This window comes from Notolepis coatsorum (assembly GCF_963971535.1).
Source record: "Notolepis coatsorum genome assembly, contig: SCAFFOLD_512, whole genome shotgun sequence".
NCBI lineage: Eukaryota > Metazoa > Chordata > Actinopteri > Aulopiformes > Paralepididae > Notolepis > Notolepis coatsorum.
The window spans coordinates 125,554-146,875 of record NW_028174161.1 but is presented as its reverse complement, the minus strand read 5'-3'; the positions used below and the strand labels follow the sequence as shown (position 1 = coordinate 146,875).

The window sequence follows — 21,322 nt, the reverse complement described above, 5'->3', positions numbered from 1 at the left end:
TTGGCATTAAGGAAAACGCCTCCCGCCCCCCCCCCCCCCCCCCCCCCATCCGCAACTACTTGTCCAGACCACTTATACTTGTCCAGACCGCCTCCAACCCGTCCAGCCTGGCTCTGCGGCTCTGCAGATACCCCCTACTCGTCGGGGGCGGTACCCCCCGGACCGAGGCTTCGGACGTCATCAGTACGTCACCTGATACGCGCTTCGATACAGGCTCCACTTAAAAAAAGCTGGATTGCTCGACACAAGCTCCGGAGCCTCGCTTCAAACCCTAACACACAAGCCAGGGATATGTCGCGGGTTACGGGTATATATTGGAAGATTGAGCTATCGAGCTAGAGAAAAGGACGTCGAGAAGTTCTTCAAGGGTTACGGGAAGATACTCGAAGTTGACCTGAAAATGGGTAACTTTAACGATAAACCTGGTCGTTGTCTTCTGCAATGGACGCCGGGCCGCATTGTATGTTTTGGCCTGAACACATAGACGCTAGCTAGGAGCTACATTAGCTAGCGAACCGACCGAACGTTAGCAAGCGTTATTTGCCTGCCAGCTATTTAATTATTCGATTATTTCAACGTTGCTTTTATGTGTATTAATGTGTGCAACTTGTGTTTGGGAAGTAACGTTACATTGAAAAGGTTATAGCCTCGGTAACATAGCGCACAATGCTAAGGTCCGTCTGTAAATATCCTAACCCAACCCCCTCCAATGTACAGTCATTTACCTAGTATGGTTGTCAATAGTCCAATGTATCCAATTGTGCTTGTTTGTACAGTGTCTCCCCCCCCCCCCCAATGTACAGTTTTGCTTGCTTATACAGTGTGCCCCCCCCAACCACCAATGTATCCAACCCCCCCCCCACCCAACCTCCTCCAATGTACAGTTTCTACGTCAAATGTATATACTCTCTTTTTTAGACTCTTTTTGTATCACAAACAGTACTGTATTTGCAAATCTGGTATGTCATAAATGTATAGATGTAGCACTGCAGTACTGTCTATCTGTATGTCATGTATGTCATATATGTTATGATGAATTGAAAATGGGGGACCCTGATGTAAACAAGACGAAAGTCTTTCTCTGGTCTGCATCCCCTTAACAATTGTGTGTATTGAGCTGTACTGTATTGTACCCATTCTGCAAGCTGTTAATAAAGTTTTCAATCAATCGTTAGCCGCGTTCACAAACGTTACGTGGCCATGTTGTAGCCGGAGAGCTGCCTACCAGCCGACGGGTGCGTTTGAAATCCAATCAGTTTGATTGATTGATCGAAAACTTTATTAACAGATTGCAGAATGGGTACAATACAGTACAGCTCAATACACACAATTGTTAAGGGGATGCAGACCAGAGAAAGACTTTCGTCTTGTTTACATCAGGGTCCCCCATTTTCAATGCATCAGGAGTTGTTGCAGCCAAGCTGTTTGGACTGGATTACCAGTTTGGTAACCTTATTAACAGTTAAACGTTAATCAACGTAAGCCCCAACATACATACATTAATCCATCAAAAGTTTCACATTGTGTTCTTAACCGTCAAATAAATGAGGCCGACCTACTGCTAGATTGGAACGTGTTGTACAAAGGTAACTTTTCTGTCGGCGCGTCATCGTAAAGTTAACTTCTGCTTGCTTGGTCACAACGTGTTCAGTTGACAATTGTGTACGATTTAAAAAAAATAACATTGCGCCAGGTTACAGTGCCCCCCCCACGTACATATATTGCTATAGCTCTGTTCTAACTCATTGTGTCCCTCTGAAGGTATGGGTTTGTTGAGTTTGATGACCCGCGTGATGCCGATGATGCGGTGTATGACCTGACTGGGAAAGACCTGTGGAGAGAGTTATTGTGGAGCACACCAAGGGCCCTCGCAGGGATGGCAGCTATGGTGGTGGTGGTGGTGGTGGAAGGAGTAAGTATCCAATACATTATTGTTACTATGCATTGGTGATATGTAATTGGGGGGGGGGGGGCTTTCGTTCATTGCAAAATAAAAAATGATATAGTATATATATTTTTTCTAACTCGTCCTTGGTGGCTGATGTGCATTACATTTCTGTTCCCATGAACACATTGATTTGATCCTGGAGGAAGCGGGGTGTCTGATGGAAGATTTGCTGGTGCATTTATAATCTCATTACTGATGTTTGAGTTGACTACATTAGCCATCCATTCGTTTAGGTGAGATTTGTATGTTTCATTTAAGGCTGGGACGATTCAATACTATCACGACACTGGGGTGCCATTTCAATATGTACTGCGATTTTTGTTGCCTGGATTTAACACAATAATTATAAATTATAACCAGAGACGATATACTATGAGTCAGATTTGAGTTGATATTGTACAAACACACCTGGTTATCTAGATGTATATTGGACACCCTCAACAATGCCACTGTGTTGCAGGAAACCGAAATAACTAGGTTAGCAAGCTGCATTTAGCCTGAAAACGTCTGCATCTAGTCTCAAATGTTACTTGCCCCTTTTCTTCTAAGAGCTACATGCCAAATGTGGCCCTTTGCCCCTTGCATGATCTATCGGACCTATAACGATCTGCACACCACGGATAACAGAACAAACATTGTGTTATGCCATTGCCTGGCTACTTTGCGATGACAATCTACTGATGGATATCGAATCGGCATGGGCGAAGAATCACAATACACAATTAATCGTTTTTTTATATGAAACACACAACCTACACTATACTTCCATCTTGTTTTGGAATAAGTGGTTGCCATTGTTCTCACTCAGACACCGATGCTCAGCATGCAAGTGGGACACCGTTTAGAGATTCTACGGATGCAGAGCAGACGATCCGAGTCTATATTGTCTTGCAAATATTCTCTCTAGACATATACAAGCGCCACTACATACAGTACTTAATGCTACTTCACATCCATTGTTGTAGATTTTCATTTGAATTGATGCAGTCAAATGTGCATGCACCAGAGCCACCAATGTCTTGATTATCATGGGATTCCATTGCTGCTTGATTGAAAAATGTTCCAGTGAAATCAAGAATGCAGTTACATAAATAAGCTTTATTTGGGATATGAGGGGAAATTGGCTTTGGGTATACTTTTAATTGTCTTGTTTTCAAGATAGTACTATAAATTTGCTCATTTATTGTGATGACATATTTTGTAATCTGTTGCTGTTTTTATGCAGGACTTTTTTTTTTCAATTTTTTTTTTGAACGATCTGCACACCACGGATAACAGAACAAACATTGTGTTATGCCATTGCCTGGCTACTTTGCGATGACAATCTACTGATGGATATCGAATCGGCATGGGCGAAGAATCACAATACACAATTAATCGTTTTTTTATATGAAACACACAACCTACACTATACTTCCATCTTGTTTTGGAATAAGTGGTTGCCATTGTTCTCACTCAGACACCGATGCTCAGCATGCAAGTGGGACACCGTTTAGAGATTCTACGGATGCAGAGCAGACGATCCGAGTCTATATTGTCTTGCAAATATTCTCTCTAGACATATACAAGCGCCACTACATACAGTACTTAATCGTTTTTTTATATGAAACACACAACCTACACTATACTTCCATCTTGTTTTGGAATAAGTGGTTGCCATTGTTCTCACTCAGACACCGATGCTCAGCATGCAAGTGGGACACCGTTTAGAGATTCTACGGATGCAGAGCAGACGATCCGAGTCTATATTGTCTTGCAAATATTCTCTCTAGACATATACAAGCGCCACTACATACAGTACTTAATGCTACTTCACATCCATTGTTGTAGATTTTCATTTGAATTGATGCAGTCAAATGTGCATGCACCAGAGCCACCAATGTCTTGATTATCATGGGATTCCATTGCTGCTTGATTGAAAAATGTTCCAGTGAAATCAAGAATGCAGTTACATAAATAAGCTTTATTTGGGATATGAGGGGAAATTGGCTTTGGGTATACTTTTAATTGTCTTGTTTTCAAGATAGTACTATAAATTTGCTCATTTATTGTGATGACATATTTTGTAATCTGTTGCTGTTTTTATGCAGGACTTTTTTTGTTCAATTTTTTTTTTGAACGATCTGCACACCACGGATAACAGAACAAACATTGTGTTATGCCATTGCCTGGCTACTTTGCGATGACAATCTACTGATGGATATCGAATCGGCATGGGCGAAGAATCACAATACACAATTAATCGTTTTTTTATATGAAACACACAACCTACACTATACTTCCATCTTGTTTTGGAATAAGTGGTTGCCATTGTTCTCACTCAGACACTGATGGTCTGCTCAGCATGCAAGTGGGACACAAGAGTCCTTTGCTGACTGCCTGCCCCTATTGCTGGCCATGGTGTCCCTTTCCAAGAGTGTGGTTTGACCATTCTGGGCCCCTGGGCAGACTAAAAAAGGGAGCCATTGTGAATGAAGACCGCTTTTCCCATTAGGCCCAGGCCGGGTGGTGAGGATGCCATGGGGTTAGGAACAGATGTGGGTTGAGCTCTTATAGGTGCCTGAAACAAAACATGTTTTTATTAAAAGTGAAATGTTTAGATGTGATAGTTTAGAAACTTGCTTTAGTTCACAGTAAGTACTTCTCAGTCAGATTTTTATGTTTTTTTTAATTTGTATTTGATTTATGTTTTTGAGAAGCATAGGTCTATTCATGTAACATTTTACTACATTGATTTAAATCAGTTAGGATTGTGTTGTATAGGCCTAGATGTTCTCCATAAAGAGGCACGGCATCGCTGTCTTAGGCAAGATGAGTTCGTTTTAAAGAGTAATTAGTTTTTCATTTAGATTATTACATTTTTTTATGTAGCTTTTTGTCATTCTTGCTTTCCCCCGTTTTTGTTTCCTTTCTCCCAGATTTATATGGACATTGTAGTGTGCAGCTTGGAGTTTAGCATTAATGGATTTATCTCAGTCGGGCTCCTGTCCTCACCGTTATCTGCTCTTTGCTTATTGCCTTGAAAGGTGGATATGGGCGTGGCGGAAGAGATCGATATGGCCCACCTGCGCGCACAGATTGTCGACTCATTGTTGAGAATCTTTCCAGCCGATGCAGTTGGCAAGACTTGAAGGTATGCAGTTACACTTATGAGTCGTGAAGTCTTGAGGATGAAACGTCACTGCAGAGTAGGGGTGGCAGTGTTTCCCACAGGATTTTATGAGACTGTGGTGGGTGAACCTCGGCCCCTCTAGGCGGGTCCGGGGGCATGCCCCCACCCAAACTTTTTTGTACATTTTACAGTTAAATGCATCAATCTGGTGCACTTTGAGAGCAAAATAAAGAGGCTAGCCTAGATCTATGATGAACTTTGTGCTCAAAACACAAAATCGACTAGACTAGTGCTTCCCACTCCTCTCGAAGCACCCCAGCCGTTCAATGTATTTGTTAAATTCCACCACCAGAACACCTGATTCAACTTAACTAGCCCTTTATTAGTTGAATCAGGTGTGCTGGTGGTGGAATTTAACAAATACATGGAACGGCTGGGGTGTCTCGAGGAGAGGTTTGGGAACCACTGGACTAGAGCAGACATTTGAGCCATCAAAGAAATGAAGCAAAAGTGGTTACCTGGGCATACAAAATAATATTGTTTGGTTCCTTGGTTGTCAGTTAAGGCCATGAGTAGGTAGTGAATCTTTTTATTTTTTTTTATTTGATCTCTTCCCATGGCGACTATGGATAGGGAATTTCTTTATGTAATTAAAATGTGCACGGCAACATGAATGCATGTACTCTGCCAGCATGTTTAATATCCATAATACTAAAGGTTTGACTAAGATTTTTATGAAACCTTTTTATAATTTTTTATTTTTTTTAATTTGGCAACCGGAACCAAACCATTATTTTTGTTAGGCCTTGTGTTGAACTGGTTTATTTTTTAGAAAATAAAAAAATATACTGGATTACTATTACAACTACTACCACGGCCAATTACTACAGTCCATCCACTATCAAATAATATGTATATATGGTATTGAATCTTGGTCATTGTGTGTGACCTCAGTGCTCGGGTCCTGTTTGGTGTGTGAGATCTTGTTATTTGAATCCTGGCTGGTCTGGTTGACCTCAGTGCTCGGGTCCTGTTTGGTGTGTGGCCTCAATGCTTGCATCCCGGACGGTCCGTCCGCGTCTCTACTTAACCGTAGCTCCATTTCTGCAGACCCCTCTCTGATTGGTTGAGCCCATTTCTGCAGACCCTTCTCTGATTGGCCGAGCATGCGCATGAGCCGCGACAAGCTCCTCTAGCCAGGAATCGAAACTCCGTTAACACTTTAATCGCCGGAGACGCCGAAACTCGCCATTGCCCGCCATGCTCATTCTGCCGAAGACGCCGTAACACGTCTTTGATATCAATATTTCAATAATCTGTGATCGAAATCATATTTCTCCCCCGGGGACCTGAGATATACTGCTGAGCTCCACTCAACTCTCTAACGGTTCAAGAGCGCCATCTGGTGGCCGATCGGCAGATCGCCAAACAGGAAGTGACGCGCCAAACAGGAAGTGCTCACCCATATCTCGTCCGGGCACTCGCGATCGTTAGCAGGACTCCATCTTGACACAGTGAACACCGATCGATGCAAATAACTCTATAAACAACATGATTTGGACGTATATACTATTATACAACCTGGAAATGGATCGGATATTTCGACATCCCATAATAGAAAAAATTCTGTTCCACGCTCATCTCCCAACGCCGTGAGGAAGGTACGGTGAGTTTCAGCGTTATTTTCTAATGTCTTCTATACTAACTGCTCTGATGATCATATGACCCACACTAGATGAATGATATAACGTTGCCCACGGAATTATAAACGACCCCCCGCCCATCCGGTCAACATCAGATCATATGTAGTAACTTCTAGAAGTACCTCCAGTTGACATTTTTTATCTGGCACCGATCGCTATCAAACTGTATTTGATCATCAATATAATGCATTTGGGGCTATAAATCAAGTTCTGGAGAAAGCTGCAGAAAACGATAAAAACATACTTTAGACCGTATTTTAGTATGAATATGTGAATGAAAAGGTATAACGTTGCTACACCCTGAACAATAGATATAGGACATTGAATGGGCCATAATAATGTCAATTTAGCAATACAATTTAAAAAGTTATAGCCCTGCAAAGAAGGGGAACTTCTCCATAGACAAATAGAGATGGCGAGGGATGGTAAATTATGAATTTAACCATGGCGATCAAAGTGTTAAGCTCCAGAGAGAGAGGCTGAAAACCCACAGTTCTTGCCCGACGGATGGGAGCCGAATCCCTGATCAGAGTTTTCTGATGAATACCCCCAAAACATGGAGGTCGCGAACGCAATTTATACGCATGGAAGTATTGATTACGCCATAACGAATCATTAAAAAAATCATATCAACCAATCAGAGAGGGGCTAAGCCAATCAGAGAGGGGTCTGCAGAAATGGGCTCAACCAATCAGAGAGGGGTCTGCAGAAATGGGCTCAACCAATCAGAGAGGGGTCTGCAGAAATGGAGCTACGGAAAGTAGAGACGCGGTCCGTCCGACCTCGGTGCCAGAGTCCTGGTTGGTCCGGTTGTATCCAGCGTCTCTTTGTCCCTCTTTTGGGGGTCGTCTGTTCCACTTCTCCCGAACTAGCCTCCATGCTCCTCTGAATATTCTGTATTGCATCGAGTCCAGCCTGCGTGTTGATTTGCATGTTAGCATCGTTAGCATTCTGTATTGCTTCTAGCCTGATCTGAATGCTAACTTGCATATTCATCGTGTTAGCTTCCATGTTAGCTTGTAGCTCCGTCTCCAGCCAGACCTCGCTGTGGTCTAACGTTATACTTGCTGCGTCATCTCCTCGTGTTGTACCTCTCGACTCATTGTTGAGAATCTTTCCAGCCGATGCAGTTGGCAAGACTTGAAGGTATGCAGTTACACTTATGAGTCGTGAAGTCTTGAGGATGAAACGTCACTGCAGAGTAGGGGTGGCAGTGTTTCCCACAGGATTTTATGAGACTGTGGTGGGTGAACCTCGGCCCCTCTAGGCGGGTCCGGGCCCTTTGTCGTATTTTCTTTGTCGGGGGTCACTCTTCTCTCACTTCTCCTCGAGTTTTGTGCACTGGGTCTTGTCACCTTTCTTTTATCTTCGAGTTGTTACTTTTTATCGTGTTTTATAACTTTTCATTACCTTTCTTGAATTTTGGACCGGGAGCTCTGTTCTGCAGCTGCTCACCCGCTCCTCGTCAAACCGGAAGTCCCCTCTCAATCATTCTTATCAGCGCTCGGTTACTTAACTCGCACAGCTCTCTTGGGAAACACTTGTTTGGTGTGATATATATATTTTTTTTAAATTTTCTTTAGTCTAGACCCAGAAAATAAGACTACACCCCCCTCTTTTTCAGAAAACCCTGTCTTACTGTATATTTGGTACAAACGGGGAAACAAAATTTAGCTTAGTCAACTCTTTCACCTACCCTTTTTTTTATTTGAAAAGTGAGCCAATCTTTCTGACTTTTACTTTCCAGGACTACATGAGGCAGGCGGGCGAGGTGACGTACGCCGACACCAACAAGGGCCGTAGGAATGAGGGGGTGATAGAGTTCCGGCTGTACTCTGACATGAAGAGAGCCCTGGAGAAGCTGGACGGCACAGAGGTCAACGGCAGGAAGATCCGTCTCATCGAGGATCGTCCCGGTGCCAGACGGAGCCGCCGTTCCTACTCTCGCAGCCGCTCCAGGTGACGCAATCCTACCAAATGGTCCATGCCAGTGTGTTCCCAAATCACTTCGTCAAGCAGGCTGTGGGTTTAAGATACTTGTTAGTAAGACACAGATTGTACCTTCTAGCCAAGCATATGTTCAGCTAATAAATGCCTTGTAGAGATTTTTCCTTCTTTTGCCTTGTGTTGCTAGTTGCACGTTTAGTGGAGTGTAGGTTCTTCCTACCTTGTTTCGTTACCTCATTGCCTGCGTCTACTGTGACCGGTCGACTTATTATATGGGCACATATTGTCAGCAACAGTTTATTTTGCCTGACATAATTTTTTTACCACAGATGGATCGTTATTGTGTGTTTCTGACACCCTCCTGTCTATATCCAGGTCTCTCTCCAGGAGCCGCAGATCTCGCAAGAGCCGCAGCCGCAGTGAAAGCAGCAGTCGCAGCCGCTCCAGGTCAGGAAACTGTCAATCCTGCACTAGGCTATATAGCTTACCAGCAGTGTGTAAATCATTTTATTTTGGAATGTAAGCAATGCAGTATAGTCCAGTAGCAGCAGAATATAAAGATTGCATTCATACCTATGCTGACCAGACATACCAGTTTAGCAGAGATGTTATTTATCAGGGGTGGAAACCTTTTGACGTGAAGGGACAAAATGTAACGCGGGTCGTGGACTGGACATGGATAATTTAATAGTAGTAGGTCATCTTAAGTCTAATGTCAGTGTTTATACCTTGTAGGCGAGTCAATATATGGTTTAACCCCAAAAAAATTGATACAAAAGGTTTTTCAATGGATTCTGGTAGTATTGGGCGTGCTAAATAACATACTAAAAGTCGACCAAAATCGACCCCTCCGAAAGCCGTCATTTCCAAGATGGCATCCCAGATGGCGCCGGGGCGATTAAAATGGCTATATCTCAAATTAAGAAAATGGTGCAAAGGAGTTCTCAACTGATTCTGGTACCTCTGGGCATGCTCACTAACATACTAAAAATCTAGGAAAATACACCTTCCAGAAAGGCTTCATTTTCAAGATGGCGTCCAAAATTGCGGCTGGCCAAGCTTAAAATGGCTATATATATGTCAATATAAAAATTATATAAATGATTTTGTCATTTGATTCGGGTACCCCAAGTACCCCTAGACATACTTAGGAACATACTAAAGTTTTAGGGAAATACACCTTCCGAAGAGGCTTAATTTTCAAAATGGTGTCCAAAATGACTGGGAGCTTAGAATGCCTGTATCTCAAATGGGAAAACATTTCTAAAGGATTTATAAACTGATTCTGGCACCTCTATACATTAATAACGAGCAAAATATCTAGCTAAATATATCTGCTAGGAATGCATCATTTGCATCATCAAAATGGCTGCCTGTAGCTTATTTTGGCTAAAATTAAAATTGGTTATTATATTCAACCTAGAAAGCTGGCTTTGGTGTTGAACACAAAATAAATGACCCACTTATTGTGGTCTTTAGGCCTACTCATCATCATCTTCAGGATCCTCTGGGAGAAACTTGTTATGTGGATTGTCACATTCATGAAGTTGACATGGTCCACCGACAGTAGTACAAGGTAGTCCATATTTTCTGCATGAGCAGCGAAGTGTCTTGCAGGCAGTGGTACAGTTACAATGAATGACCTTCAAGAGACTGTCTGGAGCAGCATTCATTGTTGACATGAGTGGGACAAATCTATTGTCCTGCAGGTTCCAGCCCCAGTCTAGAGCATCTATACCATCATCTGTTCCCATCCAGACCATGACCTGGTAGTATGCTCTACGACAGTGGAATTTGGTAGCAGATTCAGTTGGTGGTAGACGTTCAGGCGTTACCGTTGATGAAGCTGAGACAACCTTCTTGCTGAAAATGTTATATCTCATTTTTGCAAGCGAATCTGTGCACTTTCCACCAAAAAAGACAGCCATTGCTTGGCACCCAAGGTCATCGATCACATCTGTTGTCTGGTTTGGTACAGTGAATGCATTGGCACAAGCCTGAAGGACAGGATCCCCTTTTACAAGTTTTTGGAATGCTGTCTTTTTGCCAACTCCGAAGATCCGGGAAGTTGTGTCACAGCCAGTCACAGCATGGATGAACAGCAACTGAGAACACACATCCTGTCCGAGTACTTCTTTCAAATGGTTTATGACGTACACTTTAAAACTGCCATCAGCTTTCGACTTGTCTGATCTGAAATAAAGGCCCTTGCTATCTCTCTGTGCATAGTAAAGAAGTAAGACGAGGAGATCAGTATCTTCTCCAATCAGCGTCGTGGTGTGAAGAAGAGATGATCCCACTGCGGCCCTTACTATGTCTACATCAGCATCTCCAAGTGAATTGACCACAGTGCAATCCCGTTCTTTCAGTTCATCACTTATCATGTGGATCAGTTTCTGTTTATTCAGATCTCTTGACAGGAACTCCTCCTTCTTACCTGAGAACTCTGTCTCAGCAGTGAAGTTGACAATGGGATGAATATTGTTTCCTCTTCTTTGATGTGTGTTGTCTTTAATGGATGGCCCATCCTCATAGCCATCAAACACAATGGTTGTAGCTGAGCCATAATGTTGGATGGTGAAGTCTGCATATGACTGTGCAATTTTACCATAGCTTTGTCCGTGCTTCCATTGTATTCGGTGAAGGAGTGAACCACCATCAAGAACATAATGCTCCGTTTCTGGTACAGAATCTAGGATTGCATCACTTGCATGATCACAGATTGCGTGCGCTAGTTGTGGTTTATCAGCTTTGCGGAAGACGTTTCCGGCTTCAAAGAGGGCAGGAGGCAAAGGACTGAGTTCGTAACGCATAGCCTCCTCCAATGACAGCTCTCCAGTTTGGGAGACAATAAGGAAACGTTGAAAAAGAAGTGCAGAATCAACGATTTTTGTCCAAGGGTTATGGCTTTATCCTTTCTACAAAATGAAAATGTGAATGCCGGCTGTCCGATCATTTTGTGCATGATGTTGCGTCCAACAGAGTCATAATCATGCACGTTCACTCCATCCTCAGCGACAACACCTGTAACAACATTCCTTAAAGAAGAGTCTGGAGAGAAAGGTGAACATATAGCAAGTTTTGAAGTGATCTTCTCCAGGTCAGCAGCATCCCTTTTCATCCTTGCCTCTGTTGAATCCTTGTGCTGTTCTGATGTTGTGTATGTCTGGTTTGAGAACTCCTGCATTGCGGTGTTATACTCTGATGTTATGCCCTTTGACATTGTCCAAAGGGATCTCTGATTGTCGGTCATTCCACTTCCATGTGTCATCCCTCCTGTAGTCTTCAATGACCTCATCAATGTTGTTTCGATTACAAGATCTGAGCTGAGGCCTGCCCATGATTGGCTGCTGCGACGGATAACATGAAAACCCTTTTCAAATTGTCTGAAGACATCTGGGTGGTTGATGTGAAGCTGACTCATCTCTTGGACATAAAAGTGTGCCGATTTCAAGTAATTGTAATGCCCAGCCGCAGCGAATATCGGCATGCATTCAGAAACAGCGCATAGGTGCAAAAGCCAGGAACCTGTGCGATCTGCTGTTATCAGTGACCTAGCAACTTCTAACATGTGTTGGTAATTTAGCCACAACTGACTAGTTTTGGATCTAGCACACAGTTCCATCTTCCTTTTTCCCAGCTCTTCATTTATTGTAATGAGGGTCTCTGATGTGAACACTGTTTCCAATGGCATTTCACCCTTAACTATTGAGGTATACATTGCTTCAGACTGTTCAACCATTGCTGCAAATTCATGACTATCATCTACCATTTCTGATATTATCATGCGGTTAAGACATTAGTCAACCAGAAGATGGCCACGGAATGCTCTCTGAACTGATTTGCCTGTCATCATATGGGCTACTGAGTTCTCCCCATAGACTACCCCTAGAATGTCCTTAAATCCTGTACTGTCCATCAGTGTACCAATTGCTCCTAGCAAATTCATAAATGTGTGAAATCCTCCTAGGAGCAGGACAAAGGACTTGAGGTGACTGCACTGTGGTGAATCTAGGATTATCTCTGCTGCTTTCCAATATAGGGGTTGGTCAAATGTAACTACTGGGGCAAGGTGGTGTTTGGATGCCAGACCACAAATGAACTCCAGTGTTGACAGAATGCATGTTTTGTCTCCGGAGTACATGTCTATCATTGGTAAGTATCTCACTGAAGACTGCCCTGGATGTTCATCTCCCTTATGAATAATGTGCATCATCCCCTGCCAACCAGGTGCAGGCTGTTTGAAATTGAACGATAACTCCCAAAGCAGATCAACCATCTTGTTACATTGTGCGAGTCTTGGAAGTTCTTTAAATGTGGTGTCTCTGCAAAAGTGTTTGGCAAAGTGATAATCTATTATCACAACTTTTGACCTCTGCACAAGATTCAGTTCATTAATTCTGAACCTCGGAATCCTTTGGTCTGTCTTCTGTCCTGGTGTCAAGGCAGCTATCATGCCCATCCCATGAAATGTCCCTTTCCCATCAATTGTTAGAATATTATGATCTACATTGTCTGCAGCAAATAAGACGGTCGTGTTCAACACATCAATATCCTTACCAAGCATGTTTGGTGCAGTACAATTTGCAGCATTCATTTCAAACCTCTGCAGTTCAGAATAGGAAGAGCAGAATCCCATCTTATTCAGCATATCTACAATGAACCGAGACCGGTTTAAGTGGTGCATTTGCACTGCTAGGCCAATTTGCAAAGGGGCAAGGACAGCTCGTGGTCGGACTGCCTGTATGATTGCGTGGCCAATACTAGCAATTTTCTGCTCTGTCTCTTTACCGACAAACAAAGCTTTTAACACAATGTGGAGTTATATATTTTTTTCTATTGAGATATATAGCCATTTTAAGCTTGGTCTGCCGCCATTTTGGACGCCATCTTGAAAATTAAGCCTTTCTGGAAGGTGTATTTTCCTAGATTAGTGAACATGCCCAGAGGTACCAGAATCGGTTGAGAAATCCTTTGCTCCATATTCTCAATTTGAGATATAGCCATTTTAATATCTCCACCGCCATCTGGGACGCCATCTTGGAAATGGTCGATTTTGGTCGACTTTTAGTATGTTATTTAGCACGCCCAATACTATCGGAATCCATCTAAAAACCTTTTGTATCAATTTTTTTTGGGTTAAGTGCTTTTATTTCATAGATTGACTCGCCTATTGTGATTGTTTAAAAAGTCAAGTAGTTCAATTGCATAAAAATAGACCAAGCAGAATAATTTTTGGGAACCCTTTGGAGGGCCAATGCTTAGTTTCGGCACCTCTTTATATACGTGGGTAATTCAGGAACAATGTTACAAATACTATTATTTTTTCAATAAAATCATTTATTGCACTCTTTCTTAAACAGACAACATAACATATCAAAGTGCTTGATTTAAACTTAAACATAACATGAAAGTGCTTGACTAAAACGTAAGTCTCTTGTAACATACAAAATAACTCAGAATCGTCATAATTTAAAAAAAGTTAAGTCAAAACGTATTTTTTTTATATAAAAAAAATCGTCATTTAGAAATGAGATTGCATAGGTCTATGAATCGAGATTGCGATATTATTTCGATTAATCGCCCAGCCCTACTTACCATACTACATGAGTATTTACTATGTTTCTTTGTACTGTATATGTAGCCTACTATCCGTTTTTCTTTTCGCTTGATCCTATCCATTTCTAAAACTCCCGCCATGCTGATCTTCCAACTGTACTTCTCAAATTGCAAATGCATCAGGGATACAGAAAGCACCCCAGTTGTGCTATACATGTGCTTATTACAACAGGACTTAGCCATTAACTTGGGAAACTTCATGTGCCGCAATACACTTTCAGTTGCTTCTTATCAAGAGAGCGAACAGCTTTGTAGAGAAAAGATGGCAAGACGTGCAGGATGTTTGCGGGAGAAAAAAAGCTGAATAAAATATAATCAACAAGCCCAGAATATAGTCCTAGTGAGCTGCCGCGGTATTGATATTTTCCTTACCGCACAAATTTGCGTAATATTTCATACCGCCACATCATATAACCGTCGGAATGCATTTAATTTTTAATTTTTTTAGTAGTCTACTCTATAGCATATAGCCTGCCTCTAGTCTAAATGTCTATCTTTAGAGGATGACTTTGCAGCATGAATATTGTTTGGGATTCGGCAAGCACGCATTCGTTATTGAAAGTGAAACACTGATTCGAAGTCTCCCCTCTGGTCGTGCCCGGTTCACTCGGTGTTGCGGGCAGGGGTGGTAGGCTGGTAGCGCCCGGTGGTTACCCCCCCCCCCGACCCTTTCTTATTATTATTATAAAGTTACTACTTGATTAACAACGGCATTCGTTTTGTGGCATTAACGTTATATAGTTACACGTTCAATAACATCAGCGTATTTACCGGACCATAGCAAGGCAAGCATTACTCAATTCATATCTCCGTTCCTTCCTTTGCTCAGAGCGTGCTGAGTTGTGCACATTCTGCGGTCTGTTAATAAAGTTTTCAATCAGACAAGTGTATAGAACAAAGGGCTTTTATTATAACATTCGTTGCAGTAAAATCATTATGCCTCGTTTTAGTACCTGTGGACTGGAGCTCTGGTAGTCCACTCCAGCGGCGATCTAATGTTAATAGCCTTGTTGTGATCAATGGCTAACATCCAGGAAGTAAAAACCTAATAGGCGCTTGTCGATTGGTGGTAACAGCAGAGGCGGGTGCAAGCGGTGTGACGTAATTGGCAGATTCGACTGTCAATCAAAATGTTTCCCTTGCATTGCTTTGGTTGAGAGTATTATTATAAAAAACAGCGTTGATGCGGTATTCAGTTAAAAGCTGCGGTGGGCGTGACGTAACAGCGATACCGCGGTATTGCGGTAACCGCGGCAGCTCTGAAGTGTATTCTGCAACAAGCCCCTGAAGGTAGACCTACACAGACAGAAGTAGGGATGCAAACCCAGAATATAACCCGACCCGACTCCCAGAATCCCGAAGAAGAAGTGTTAAAAGAATAAACGACTAAAGTACTAGATGGGTCCATGCGACTTAGAGTGAAACTAATTGGCAATTTAGAAGACAGTGTTTTGAAGTGCAGCAGTGGTTGGAAAGTAAATTAAGGAAAAGTTAAACATTTTAATTATGCAGAGTCAGTGGTCTGATCATTGGTGAGTGTCGTCACGGAGAGACAATAGTCTGGCATTTCAATTAACAATGCTAGGAAAACATCAGATTCAGTTTCCTCATTTTACTTCTCCGTCGAGCCAACTGAAGAATCCATTGTGATCGCCGGCCCGGAAAACGCGTGGATTATGTATTTACAGTACCCAATGCTGAATCAATAAACGTGATCGATATTTGGAATGGCGATCAGGAATTGGAATAATCTTTTTGGATAACATCTGATCTAAGGAATCTATTTCACCAGTCTTGGGATAATCGGAGCTATTTTCACCTATATATCAGCGTTTCCCCTATGCGTGTGTGCGATCGATCAGGAAATGAGATAATCGATATTTCAGCCCGCTTCTCTAGCGTGCATAAGTACACATATACTATCGATAATCTAGCATTTATTTGAAAACGATTCATAAATAGGCCGAAAAATTGCCGTTTTTGTGTATGCCAGAATATTCCAGTAAATGCCATCACGGAATCTTTATATTTTCCTTAAACGAGGGCTTTTCAAAATGCTATAAAACGGAACGTTTCGACAATGTTGACTGCAAACAAGTCATTGATAAATGACGGGCAGATTAGACACATAGCCATAATTTTTTTTTATCCACTTTTTCTCCCATTTTCTATATTTTCTCCCATCCCAATTTCGTATCATGCAATTCAACCCTCCCCTGTCACGGACGCTGTTTCTTGCCTCCCACAAGCCGGCTGCAATGTGGACTAAGTCATACATAGCACAAGTCCCCTCCGGTACTTGAGGTAACAGCAGTCGCATCTTTTCACCTGCGCAGCTCGATCTCTCAGTGGCGAGGAGTAACGCGTGGGAGGCTCACGCTGCCCCCGACACTTCCTGATTCTACTGCGCAGGCACACCAACCGACCTGTAGGAGTCGCTGTCCACAACGCCCGATCCCCACCCATCAGTTTCCCACCCCCTAATACGGCCAATGTGTATTAGTACGGACGACCAGCTAAACTGAAAGCAAATGTGGAGCGCTGGGCTCGAACTGACGAGCCCAGCGTCTCCAGCATTTCGCGGCGAGCGCCTTGCCCACTATGCCACGTAGCCGCCCTGACACATAGCCATAATTTAAGACAGAGATTATGCGTTCACAACGCTATCATTGAAGTGAGTGCTGGCATTTACCATGTTAACACTTTGGCGTCCGCAGTCTTACGGCGATTTTATGCCTCAGAGGACATACTTTCTAAGAGATATATATATCATTTATAGTATTGCTATCTGTCCATTCTCATTGTCACTTGAGTGCATAAACTGTGCCTTCATAATGGCTTAAAGAAGAAATAAAAATCCATCGGTTGGTTGTCATTTTATAGCGTCGTGAATATAAGGTTTATCGCGCTTTTCGTCTCGTCTTTTTTTCAGTAAGCTAGAAAAAAGGCTAAACGTTGGCGCCGTTATATCAAACGCCATTTCTGCTGTATATATACGAATGAAATAAAACAAACTGCGTAGCATCCGGACTATTACAGAGCATCTATGGATGAAATGGGGGCGGCGGGGAACGCTGATTAGTATTATTGATTAGCAATACAGTGTGCGTTCAATCAGCCATGTTCACTGATCATCACGTTTTAAAACAAGTGTCCTACCATCAGGCCATGTGAATAGTGTCCTACTGTCAGGCCATGTGAATAGTGTCCTACTGTCAGACCATGTGAATAGTGTCCTACTGTCAGACCATGTGAATAGTGTCCTACTGTCAGGCCATGTGAATAGTGTCCTACCATCAGGCCATGTGAATAGTGTCCTACTGTCAGGCCATGTGAATAGTGTCCTACCATCAGGCCATGTGAATAGTGTCCTACTGTCAGACCATGTGAACAGTGTCCTACTGTCAGGCCATGTGAATAGTGTCCTACTGTCAGGCCATGTGAATAGTGTCCTACTGTCAGGCCATGTGAATAGTGTCCTACTGTCAGACCATGTGAATAGTGTCCTACCGTCAGACCATGTGAATAGTGTCCTACTGTCAGGCCATGTGAATAGTGTCCTACTGTCAGACCATGTGAATAGTGTCCTACTGTCAGACCATGTGAATAGTGTCCTACTGTCAGACCATGTGAATAGTGTCCTACCATCAGGCCATGTGAATAGTGTCCTACTGTCAGGCCATGTGAATAGTGTCCTACTGTCAGGCCATGTGAATAGTGTCCTACTGTCAGGCCATGTGAATAGTGTCCTACTGTCAGACCATGTGAATAGTGTCCTACCGTCAGACCATGTGAATAGTGTCCTACTGTCAGGCCATGTGAATAGTGTCCTACTGTCAGACCATGTGAATAGTGTCCTACTGTCAGACCATGTGAATAGTGTCCTACTGTCAGACCATGTGAATAGTGTCCTACCATCAGGCCATGTGAATAGTGTCCTACTGTCAGGCCATGTGAATAGTGTCCTACTGTCAGGCCATGTGAATAGTGTCCTACTGTCAGACCATGTGAATAGTGTCCTACTGTCAGGCCATGTGAATAGTGTCCTACTGTCAGGCCATGTGAATAGTGTCCTACCGTCAGGCCATGTGAATAGTGTCCTACTGTCAGACCATGTGAATAGTGTCCTACTGTCAGGCCATGTGAATAGTGTCCTACTGTCAGGCCATGTGAATAGTGTCCTACTGTCAGGCCATGTGAATAGTGTCCTACTGTCAGACCATGTGAATAGTGTCCTACCATCAGGCCATGTGAATAGTGTCCTACTGTCAGACCATGTGAATAGTGTCCTACTGTCAGGCCATGTGAATAGTGTCCTACTGTCAGGCCATGTGAATAGTGTCCTACTGTCAGACCATGTGAATAGTGTCCTACCGTCAGACCATGTGAATAGTGTCCTACTGTCAGACCATGTGAATAGTGTCCTACTGTCAGACCATGTGAATAGTGTCCTACTGTCAGACCATGTGAATAGTGTCCTACTGTCAGACCATGTGAATAGTGTCCTACTGTCAGACCATGTGAGAATAGTGTCCTACTGTCAGACCATGTGAATAGTGTCCTACTGTCGGACCATGTGAATAGTGTCCTACTGTCAGACCATGTGAATAGTGTCCTACTGTCAGGCCATGTGAATAGTGTCCTACTGTCAGACCATGTGAATAGTGTCCTACTGTCAGACCATGTGAATAGTGTCCTACTGTCAGGCCATGTGAATAGTGTCCTACTGTCGGGCCATGTGAATAGTGTCCTACTGTCAGACCATGTGAATAGTGTCCTACTGTCAGACCATGTGAATAGTGTCCTACCATCAGGCCATGTGAATAGTGTCCTACTGTCAGGCCATGTGAATAGTGTCCTACTGTCAGACCATGTGAATAGTGTCCTACCATCAGACCATGTGAATAGTGTCCTACCGTCAGGCCATGTGAATAGTGTCCTACTGTCAGACCATGTGAATAGTGTCCTACTGTCAGGCCATGTGAATAGTGTCCTACTGTCAGACCATGTGAATAGTGTCCTACTGTCAGACCATGTGAATAGTGTCCTACTGTCAGACCATGTGAATAGTGTCCTACTGTCAGGCCATGTGAATAGTGTCCTACTGTCAGGCCATGTGAATAGTGTCCTACCGTCAGACCATGTGAATAGTGTCCTACTGTCAGACCATGTGAATAGTGTCCTACCATCAGGCCATGTGATCGCCGGCAGCATTTCTTCATTAGTCATCGGATTCTGGTAGATCGATATGTACATTGGCTAATCATAAATCCCATTATTCCAGGCTGAAAAATATGTTCTGTAACTGGATCAAAGATGGAGGGTCTTCGTTTTGGAATCGAGGCTCATATGATCTGCCCACAGGACTGTAAAATAATTTTTTTTAATCCCCTCAATGATACTGCAGTGGAGCGATGGCGCCCCTAAGCGGAAAGTTCAGAACGTTGAAGATTTTTCACTCCATAGATTAATCTAGATTAATTTATTTTAATGCTTTAAATAATTTAAATTAATCAAGTTAAAGCATTAATTTTGCCAGCCCTATTTATTATAATAATGGAAAGTAGAAACAACTTCTTGTTTAGTTTATTATGCAGCTTGTTTATTATTATTCATTTTCTGCCACAAATGTATATCTTAGTTATAAGGTGGTCTGTCGCAGAGTTAAAACATTTTCACTATCAATTTATTAAATTAGCCATTGTTTTTGGTTCTGGCCTGCCATATAATGGCCTGGAAAAAATTTGGCCCGAGGCCAAACTCCATTGCCGACCCCTGCGCTAGAGGTCGGCAAAGTGGCGCATCACGCCGGTGGGCAAATCATCCCCAAGAGGTGCCGGGCTGTTGCCAGTTTAACCTCTTCCACCTGTGCTGTCCGTCGACTCTAGACTGTATGACATAATGTTGTATTTTCTTTTTCAAATGTATCCAAGAGTAAACATCCTAACCATGTCACAACAGCAGTCATAGTGTATATTTTCAGCCAATTCAGTTTGTTTACCAATATGTTAAAGTGTTATTGGTGAGATTTTTGTTGAAATGTGACTATATTTTTGCAGAGGTCGCCCATTTTGAATGCTGGTTGAACCGTAGCTAGGTAGCCAGTATGCTAAATGCTCCGCGATGCTGGTTGAACCGTAGCTAGGTAGCCAGTATGCTAAATGCTCCGCGATGCTGGTTGAACCGTAGCTAGGTAGCCAGTATGCTAAATGCTCCGCGATGCTGGTTGAACCGTAGCTAGGTAGCCAGTATGCTAAATGCTCCGCGATGCTGGTTGAACCGTAGCTAGGTAGCCAGTAGGGATGGGAATTGATAGGATTTTATCGATACGATTCCATTATCGATTCTGCTTATCGATTCGATTCTTTATCGATTCTCTTATCGATACCTGATCAATTTATAATTTAAATAAATAAATTGGAAATGCAACAGAACTAAGCTGGTTAGAATAACAACATGCAACTTGACATTTCTGATTGTCATTTATTGTTGAGCCCCCATGTCAGGGGCGACAGTGGCTCGGGAGGTAGAGCAGTCTTCTGGCAATCCGGAGGTTCCCGGTTCGATTCCCGCTCCTCCCGGGCAGCGTGTCGATGTGTCCTTGAGCAAGACACTTAACCCCTAACTGCTCCCGATGAGCAGGTTGGCACCTTGCATGGTTGCCTCCGCCGTCGTTGTGTGAATGTGTGAGTGATTGGGTAAAATGTAAGGAACAAATTGTAAAGCGCTTTGGATAAAAGCGCTATATAAAAAAGCAGCCATTTACCATGTCAGAAAAATACAAAAACTGTAAAAAATAAAACATTAACTATAGCCTACACTTAAATAAAATAATGTATTTGAGATTCTCTTAAAATGTATTTATTTTTTTATTCTTAAACTAATTTAATCTATTGAATAACAGTCGTTATTCCTCTGACTTCTGTCTCACACACACACACACACACAGACACACAGAGCTCCCTCCCCGGGCCCCTGTCCTGTAGGTATTGG

General features: G+C 42.7%; 1 pseudogene across 1 annotated transcript in view; it reads left to right on the top strand.

The window, feature by feature from the left end:
• The first annotated feature begins 213 nt into the window (after positions 1-213).
• LOC311247620 overlaps positions 214-21,322 on the top strand; it is a 131,683-nt pseudogene continuing 110,574 nt past the window's right edge. The window contains exons 1-5 of the transcript XR_014621014.1: positions 214-404; positions 1,762-1,912; positions 4,975-5,081; positions 8,511-8,722; positions 9,086-9,157. The product of XR_014621014.1 is annotated as an uncharacterized misc_RNA (transcript). The remainder of the gene's footprint in view (positions 405-1,761; positions 1,913-4,974; positions 5,082-8,510; positions 8,723-9,085; positions 9,158-21,322) is intronic.